The sequence below is a fragment of the Trichosurus vulpecula genome, chromosome 4, assembly GCF_011100635.1.
Source record: "Trichosurus vulpecula isolate mTriVul1 chromosome 4, mTriVul1.pri, whole genome shotgun sequence".
In the NCBI taxonomy this organism is placed as follows: domain Eukaryota; kingdom Metazoa; phylum Chordata; class Mammalia; order Diprotodontia; family Phalangeridae; genus Trichosurus; species Trichosurus vulpecula.
This window is the reverse complement of record NC_050576.1, coordinates 92,897,926-92,906,969: the sequence shown is the minus strand read 5'-3', so window position 1 is coordinate 92,906,969 and position 9,044 is coordinate 92,897,926.

The following is a 9,044-nucleotide window of genomic DNA, read 5'->3' as shown; positions in this document are numbered from 1 at the left end:
ATGGTAAGAAGCATAATTTATAACCTCTAGACCTTTAATACTAGATCTTGACTTAACTCCAGAGTAAAAATAAATTACTTTATTAAAAAGGAATCACAAATCTTATTCACATTTCAGTGTTGTATTATCCTTGGTCAAGGAAGAAGTAAGTATAAACTATAAATATATTTTTATACCCTTAGGTTAATAAAATCCTTGAAGTTAGGAATATTTTTTCCTATATTTCTAGATAATTCCTGTGGCTTAGTACATTAATGTTCATGCAAGGAATAAATTAATAGAGGGAAATAATTGTCTCAATTCTCTATTTCTTTTTACGAGAAATCTGTCCTGATTTGTACTTTGTGGAATTATAAAATATTAAGGATGAAAACTATAAGGAGATTTTCTTTAACAAGATCTGTGATTTCCCTGTTGTAGAGAATGCCCAGAAGAAGTTAGTTATAAATCCTTAGATAATAAAGATGATGCAAAGAAAATCATCCTAACTATTAGAGCCATCCAAAGTGGAATGGGATGCCTCATGAGACAGTGAGTTTCTTCTCCCCGTTGATCTTTAAACAAAAACCTGGCCTTTCACTAGGTAATGTTTAGAGGGAATTTATGTTAAAGTATGGATTGGACCAAATGGCCTCTGAGGTGACTTCCATATTTAAAATTCTATAACTATATGCATAATCAAGGAAAAAAAGATAGCAGACAATAGAGAAAGGCTGAAATACTTAGTTTCCTTTCAATTTTCATTGAAAGGAGAGTGTCTTTAAATTGGGAAGTTAAAAAAGGATACCAGGAAATGATTAGAATTTAAGATAAGTAAAGAGATTAAATATGGGTGCCTAGCTGGCCTTGGTGAATGAGTTCAAGTCCCCAGGCCCAAATGAACTGTATCCCAGTGTCAAATGAAAGGTAGATTTGAGTGCTTAATCACAGTGATCTTTGAACTATCATAGAAAATAGGGGCATTATGGCAAGCTTAGAGAAATGAATATCTGCTGGTTTTCAGTAAAGGAAATAGAGTGGTGTCTGGAGATGACTAGATGATTAATTTTAGTGTGATGGCAAAATTCTACCATTACTACTAAAGGGATGGCTAGTAACACAGACCCTCCCATGATGTGCTTATAGATAAGAGGGAGAGTTAGGGAGGGGAGCACATTTTTTATTAATTTAGAACTGGTTGAATGAGAATTACTAGATCCCAGGAATAGCCATTTATGATTCAATTCAATGTTGAAGTGATTCTTTTTACTACAATTAAATTTTTTTGATGCAAATAAGATGGTGGTGTGATATCAGGGAAGGAAAAGTGACTCTGGAGTTTGAAGACATGGGTACAAATTCTTCTTTTTACCACATGAACTTGGACAAGTCAATTCACTTTGTAGTTTCCTCATCTATAAAATGAAGGACTTGGATTAGATGGCCTCTGAGGTCCTTAACAGGTAATAGATCTATGATTCTGTAAAGTATGACTATATGAAATATGGACCTCATAAAGTACAAGGATGTATGAGTATGTATTCTTTTAGAAAAATACATAATTTTTTAATAGGCCTGTACAACCTGCAGCCAGCGGGTCGCTTATGGTACTCAGGAAGCTTGCTGCAAGCCAAAAGATTTCAGGTGGCCTTCGAAAAATGTAGAAGAAAACAGCCTTTGGATGTAGAGGAAATCCTTTGGTCAGTTGCAGGTTGTATAAGCCTGCTTAAAAGTAATACTTCAGACCTCAGTATTAGGGTAGCTGAAGGGAATATGCATAAATATATATATATATATATATACACATATCTTTATGTATATATATGTATATGAGTATGTATATATGTGTGTATATATATATGTATGTATATATATATAGATAGATAGATAGATAGAGAGAGAGGTAAATTATCTCACACAAAAGTGGGAAGAAAAAGCAGTTCTGTAGGAAGAGAAGAGAAGGCAGGTGAGGGGGAATGAGTGAATCTTGCCCTCATCAGATTTGACCTGAAGAGGGAATATCATACATATTCAATTGGGTATCTTACTCCACAGGAAAGAAGGAGGAAGAAGATAAAAAAGGGGGGATGATAGAAGGGAGGGCAGACGGGGGTGAAGGTAATCAAAAAATGGACAGGGTCAAGGGAGAAAATTCAGTAAAGGGGGATAGGTTAGGAAGAAGCAAAACATAGTTAGTCTTTCACAACATGAGTATTGTGGAAGGGTTATACATAATGATACGCATGTGGCCCATGTTGAATTGCTTGACTTCTTAGGGAGGGTGGGTGGGAAGGGAAGAGGGGAGAGAATTTGGAACTCAAAGTTTTAAAAAATAGATGTTCAGAAACAAAAACAAAAACAAAAAAGTTTCTGCATGCAACTAGAAAATAATATACAAGGCAATGGGGCATAGAAATTTATCTTGCCCTACAAGAAAGGAAGGGAAAAGGGGATGGGAGGGGAGTGGGGTGACAGAAGGGAGGGCTGACTGGGGAACAGGGCAACCAGAATATATGCTATCTTGGAGTGCGGGGCAGGGTAGAAATGGGGAGAAAATTTGTAATTCAAACTCCTGTGAAAATCAATGCTGAAAACTAAATATATTAAATAAAAAAAAACAAAAACAAACAAACAAAAAAAAAACACTGGAGAGATTGAGAACCATAAAAAAAAATAAAGTGCCTATTATATCCCAGACACTGTGTAAACATTGAGGCTACAAATAAAGTCAAATAACATTTTTGGCTTTCAAGGAGATCACAGTCTAAAACAAACAACTTGCTGATCTGTGTCAGCAAGGAGAATTCCCACACCAGGAGTTTCCCAAACTGATGAAATTCTAGGTTCAGACCAAAGAAGCTCCTTTAATTCAATTTGTTATTGTTCATTCATTTCTGTCAGGTCTTCATTACTCCATTTGGAACTTTCTTGGCAAAGATACTGGAGTGACTTACTGTTGCCTTCTCCTACTCATTTACAAACGAGGGAACTGAGGCAAAAAGGGTTAAGTGACTTCTAGTAAGTGTCTGAAGATTGATTTAAACTTAGGAAGATAAGTCTTCCTGACTCCAAGCCCAGCACTCTATACATTGTGCCACCTAGAGAAGATGTCATGTTCATTACTTCCATTCTCCTAGTTCTCTCTGGAAACAAATAATTCATTTTGCTTAGGAAAGTAATTTAGAAATTTGGGTCAAGTTCTGTTGCTGTAGTTGTTGTTTTGTTTCCAGGCTGTTGAGGTATTGGACATTAATACTTAATCATATTGAAAATAAATACATTCTAAATAATCTGATTTTTATCAATATAGAAAAATAAAATATCCTTGTCAGAATTATTTGAAATGAGGAAACACTAGAAAATTTTCTAATAAATATGGAAATAAGATGAACATGTTCTCTTTACTAGCTGTTATTTGATATAGCTTTATAAATGTAGCATATGATAAGAAAAAGCAATTAAAGATAAAAATATAGGCAAATGAGATGCAAAACTATCACAGTTACTGACAATACAGTTAATTTGGAAAACCCCGAAGAATCAGCAAAGAAACTAATTGAAACAATAAAAAAGTAAGCATTAGAAAATCTTCAGAAAAGTATCAGGATACAAAAGAAACCCATAAAAGTCAACACCCTGGCTACATAGCAAACAAACAAACAGTACAAAATAATAGAAAAGTAAGAACCATTCACAATAAGTACGAAATGTTTAAATATCTGAATAGATGAACTTAAAGAACATTCAATAATTCTACAGCTAAAACCAGAAAATACTATTTAGAGAAAAATATATAAACAATTACATGAATATTCATCTCTCATGATTATACAATGCCAACATGATAAAAATGTTGATACTAAATTAATATATAGACAGTGCTATACTAATCAAAGTACCAATGGCATCCTTTATTGAACAAGACACAATCATGACAGGATTCTTTTGGAGGAATAAAATGATGAGAAAAAATAGGAATGGAAAGGAAATAGCACTTCCAGACCTCAAATTATACTATAAAGCAGTAATAATCAAGCTATTTGATACTGCTAAGTGGGAACCATAAATTAGTGGAACAGATTAGAAGAGAAAGAATAAGAAGTAAGTGAATGTGATATTCAATAAGCCAGAGAACATAAATAACAATGCAGTACTTTCTATTTTATGAGAACTTGTGAGAAATCTGGAAAGCATTTGGATAGATATTAGAATTAGACCAATTTCTAAAACTATAAAGAATAATAAGCTCAAATGGACAAACTAAAAGAATATTAAAGGTCATACTATTAAATCAGAAAAGAAGTAGATAAGGTACCTTTTATAGCTATGCCTACTGTGAAAATTCTTAATCAAAAGATTGTCCAAGATAAAACATGTCACTGTGATTACATGACTTAAAAAGCTTTAGTAACAAGAAACAACAAACAAGCAAAAATACAAATCAAATAACAAAAACAAAAAAACAAAACTAGGATAATAAGAAAATTATCCAATTGGAAAACAAAACCAAAGAACAAGAAAAAAAAAGCTTCATACAAGATACTGCTGATATTCAAAATTTGTAATGATATAACACAAATGCATAAGAACAAGAGACATTTAGCATTAGTGATCAAAATATATGAAGAATAATTTAAAAGAATAATAAACTATTTGCAGTCATATGAAGGATTACTTAAACACTGTATTTTAATTGATTGATATTATTTTTAAATCCATTGGTTCATTAGCGAATTGGTGCAACTAATGTGGAGAAGAGCAATTTGGAATTATGTAAAGAAAGCAACTCAAATGTCCATATACTTTCACTTAGCAAACACAGTGCTAGGGATATAACTCAAGGGGTAAAGATGGAAAGATTCCATATTACAGGAAGATATTTATTAACATCTTTTTGTAGTAGGAAAGCACTGGGGTGGGGGGAGGGTCAATGTCTATTAAGTGGGAAAGTATTTTTTTTTGATTGGAATAGAATTTATTATGCTTTAGCTGATGTAAAAACAAGCTAGGGTAACAATAATTATCTTAGACAAAGTTAAAGCTAAAATAGATTTAATTCAAAGAGATAAACAGGGAAGCTACACTGTGTCAGCAATATTATTCAGTAGTGTTTTTGAAATGTTAGCAATAGCAGTAAGAGAAGAGAAAGAAATTGAAGGAATCAGAATGGAAAATAAGATAACTATCTCTTTTCCATACCCTATGATGATATATTTAAGGAACCTTAAAGATTAAACTAAAAAGCTAGTTCAAACAATAATTTTAGGAAAGTAATAGGATATAAAATGAACCCATATAAATATCAGCACTTTTATATATTTTATATATCACCAACAAAACCCTGTAAGAAGAGGTAGTAAGAGATACTCCATTTAAAATAACTCTAGACAGCAAAAAAGTAACCTTCCACAATAAACCCAGGAACTACATGAACATGATTATAAAACATTCTTTATACAAATAAAGTTAGATTTAAATAATTGAAAAAATACTAATTTTTCATGCAAAGGCAACATCAATATAATAAACATGACCATTTACCAAAAAATTATTTTGCTGAGTTAGAAAAAATAATAAGATAATTAAAGAATTTTGAAGAAACCAATGAAAAAATGAAAAAAAAAATGAAAAGGAAGGGGGTTTAGCAGTACCAGATCTTTAACTATAAGGCAGTAATTTATCTGTTCTACTGATCTACCTTTCTGTTTCTTAGCCAGTACCAGATAATTTTGATAACTTTTTTGTGTCTTCATGTATAGAATGAGTGAGTTGCCTCATACAACTTGTAAAGACTCTTCTAGAGATGCTGAGAATGTGATCAGGGAGCTCCGAGGGGTTCTGTCTCTGTCTCTGTTATACATTGAGAAAAGTCCAAGGAGACAGAGTGCCTCCAAGTACCATGGGTACCATAGCTGGTATTTCCATGGTTAATTCAACATGTCAAGAAAGGTGTATCAAGTACTTATGTAAAAAGCACTGTGATTAGGGCCAACAATGATGTTACATTTTTACAAAAGCATTTCTCGTGTTCTCAAAGTTTTCATGTATGTTAACTCATTTGGTTCTCATGGTGATGCTTGTGGCAGCAAGGCACCATGCCTCCTCAGGAGAATTTTCTTTTTAAGGCTCATCTAATATTTTCTCTTTATTTTAGGTCCTTATTTTAATTGCTTGGAATTCTCTCCCCTCTCCCATCCCCCCCAAAGCCTTCTGGCTTCTCTGGCTTTCTTCAAGTCTCAGTGAGAGTCTTATTTTGTATAACAAGTTTTTCTCAGCCCTCTTTGAAGGCTAGTGCCTTCCTTCTAAGAATACTCCCAATTTATTCTGTACATAACTTATTTACATTTTGTTTCCCCCATGAAGACACAAAGAAGTTACAGTTAAGTGACTTGCTCAAAGCAAAGGTATTATTAAAAAAGAAAAGCCAAAGACAGTGAGTGAATTTTCCATTGTAACCATCTGTCCACTTCTCGCCAATGGCAAATCCTTGTCCTCATCTGACCAGATACAGGTCTTCTATCTGGAAGGCCAGTTGTTAGGTACCTGTCTGGTTAGCTATTCAATAACATTTTTAAAAACTGAAATTAGGGCAGGGACTATTTTTTCCTTTCTTTGTATCCTCAGTACTTAGCACAGTGCCTAGCACTTAGTAGGCAGTTAATAAATACACACCGATGAACCTATAAATAATTAAACAAGAGGTAATATAGTAGACAAAGAGCCAGCCTTAGAGTTAAGGAGGCCTGGCTTTAACCATGTTGTCTATGTGTCGATTAGTTGTTAACCTCTCCTCTCAACTAATAATTAAAATAAATACCCATTCAGTATAATAAAGATGCTAGGGATATGGCTCCTTTGTGTCACAGGGGATGGGAAAATGGACCAAGAAAACTGGTTTCTAGTCTTGGCAATGCCAGTAACTAACTCTGTACTTTTAGGAAAATTACTTAACTTTCTGATGTTAGTTTCTATATGTGTAAAATGAGATAATTGGATTCGATGACTCCTGGATTCCCCCTCAAAGTCTATGATTCAAAAGGGAACTAAAATGTACTTCAGAGAATTGAAGTTACACAGTGAGGAGGACATAGCTGTTTCAAATGAATTTAAGTCTCCAGGTCCAAATGAATTCTATCCCAGCATACTAACAAGACTACTTTCAATAATCTTTGAGCAGTTGTGAAGAATGAGAATGATTCCAGAAGAGCATATACATCGCTTTGACCTTCAGGAGAGGAAATGTGGATTCTATAAACTATAAGGACAATTGGAACATATTTTTGCAGATAGAAGGAAGGTCACCCAGCTTGTAAGTAGCAGTATTTGAATTAAGCTCTTCTCCTATCAGTTGCATGGTGCCAGGCTGAATAAACTTTCCATTGACTCTGGACAGTCATTAGAAAAGTGGCACTTAGAAAAAGGAAGCAGCGATCACAAAGAACCACTCCAACTTAAAGTCCTTTTGTCCAAGGTCTGTTAAACTGATCGATTAGTAGAATATGATAGTCATAGTATATCTTTAATTGAGCAGGACATATAACAATGCTTGACAATATCGTTGTGGATAATATAGAGACATGGGTACATGGTACAGTTATGTGGATTTGTATCTAGTTGAATAACTATGCCTAATATGTGTTAATATTTCACTATGCTCTTAATTCTTCTGCTTTCTAGTCTGTTCTTTTTGAAAATTGAAAAGGGCTGAAGTGATGTCATCATGGAACTAGTTACCTAGTGATACATGGTTCTGTTCTCAATATTGGTCTGTCATTTTTACAAGTCAGCCAACAAGCATTTATTTTTACTGTGTGCCAGACACTGTGCTAAACTTTGGAGTACAAATTGGTTGTTGTCCTTCATTCTTTAAGAGGATCAAAATGACCTCATTATGCTAGAACCAAGTTACAGTGTATACGACTGGCTCTGAATGCTCTACCAGAGGTTGGGCACAATTAGTCCGTGTGAACACTTCGGGGTAGATTCTCCAAATTTGGGCATCCTGTGTTTCCTTTGAGCTGTTTAAATTCTGCTTTGCTCATAGAGCACAGCACCTTCTCTGATGTGGGCACATCATGTTGGACAACCCTGTGCCAGTGTCTCCCATGTCACAAAATCAATTTTAAAGTTCTTAAGAGAGACCTTGAGAGTGTTCTTGTATTTCTTATTCTGACCCCCCCATCTGAATGATTGCCCTGTGTGAGTTCTACATAAAATAGTCTTTTTGGCAAGCATACATTTTGTCGTCACGGGAAGCCCATCAGTGTTGTGCACCCTGAAGTAGAGTTTGAATGCTTGGCAGTTTAGTTCGAGAAAGGACCTCAGTGTCCGGGTATCTCATCCAGCCAGGTGATCTTCAGAGTCTTCCTTTCAGAGTAGGAGGAACTGGAGACATCAGTCTTTTAGGTGTTCTGGGCTTAGGACAAACGTATTCAAAGTAGAAGTTCCAGAGTTCTTAAACAAGCCTATGTTCCTTTTTGTACATTTAAGTATTTGGGTTGTCGATGATTTAATTCCCAATTTAAAACTGTAATTACAAAGTGAGGCAGAGAGACCCAGAAGAGGGTGGTTGCCAGCTGGCGGGGGAGAGGCAGTGGAGGATTTAGCGGAGCCCCCAGACAGGAGGCAGCTCTGCCCAGGACGGGGCGTGAGGGGCACCCGGGCCCTGGGGCCTGTTTGGCATTGGATCAAGTGGGAAAGTATTTAAATAAATTTTGGAGCATGTATCTAATGGACCATAAAGAAAGATAGTTTTGAATAAAGAGAAGACAGAGGTGAACATACAGGAAGTTAAGAGACAAAGAAACAACTCACACAATTACTATAATATGAAAAATAGAAAGAACAAAAAAACAACATGCTGCTTGGCTTAGTTTCCTAATCTGTAAAATAGAGATAACAATGGCACCTATCTCCCAGGGTTGTTTTAAGGACCAAATCAAATATTAATTGTAAAGTGCTCACACAGTACCTGGCACATTGTAAGCACTATATAAATGTTGCTATGATGATGATTGATGATGGTAATGATGATGATCAAGGTTGGCCCAGAAAAAGATGAGAAA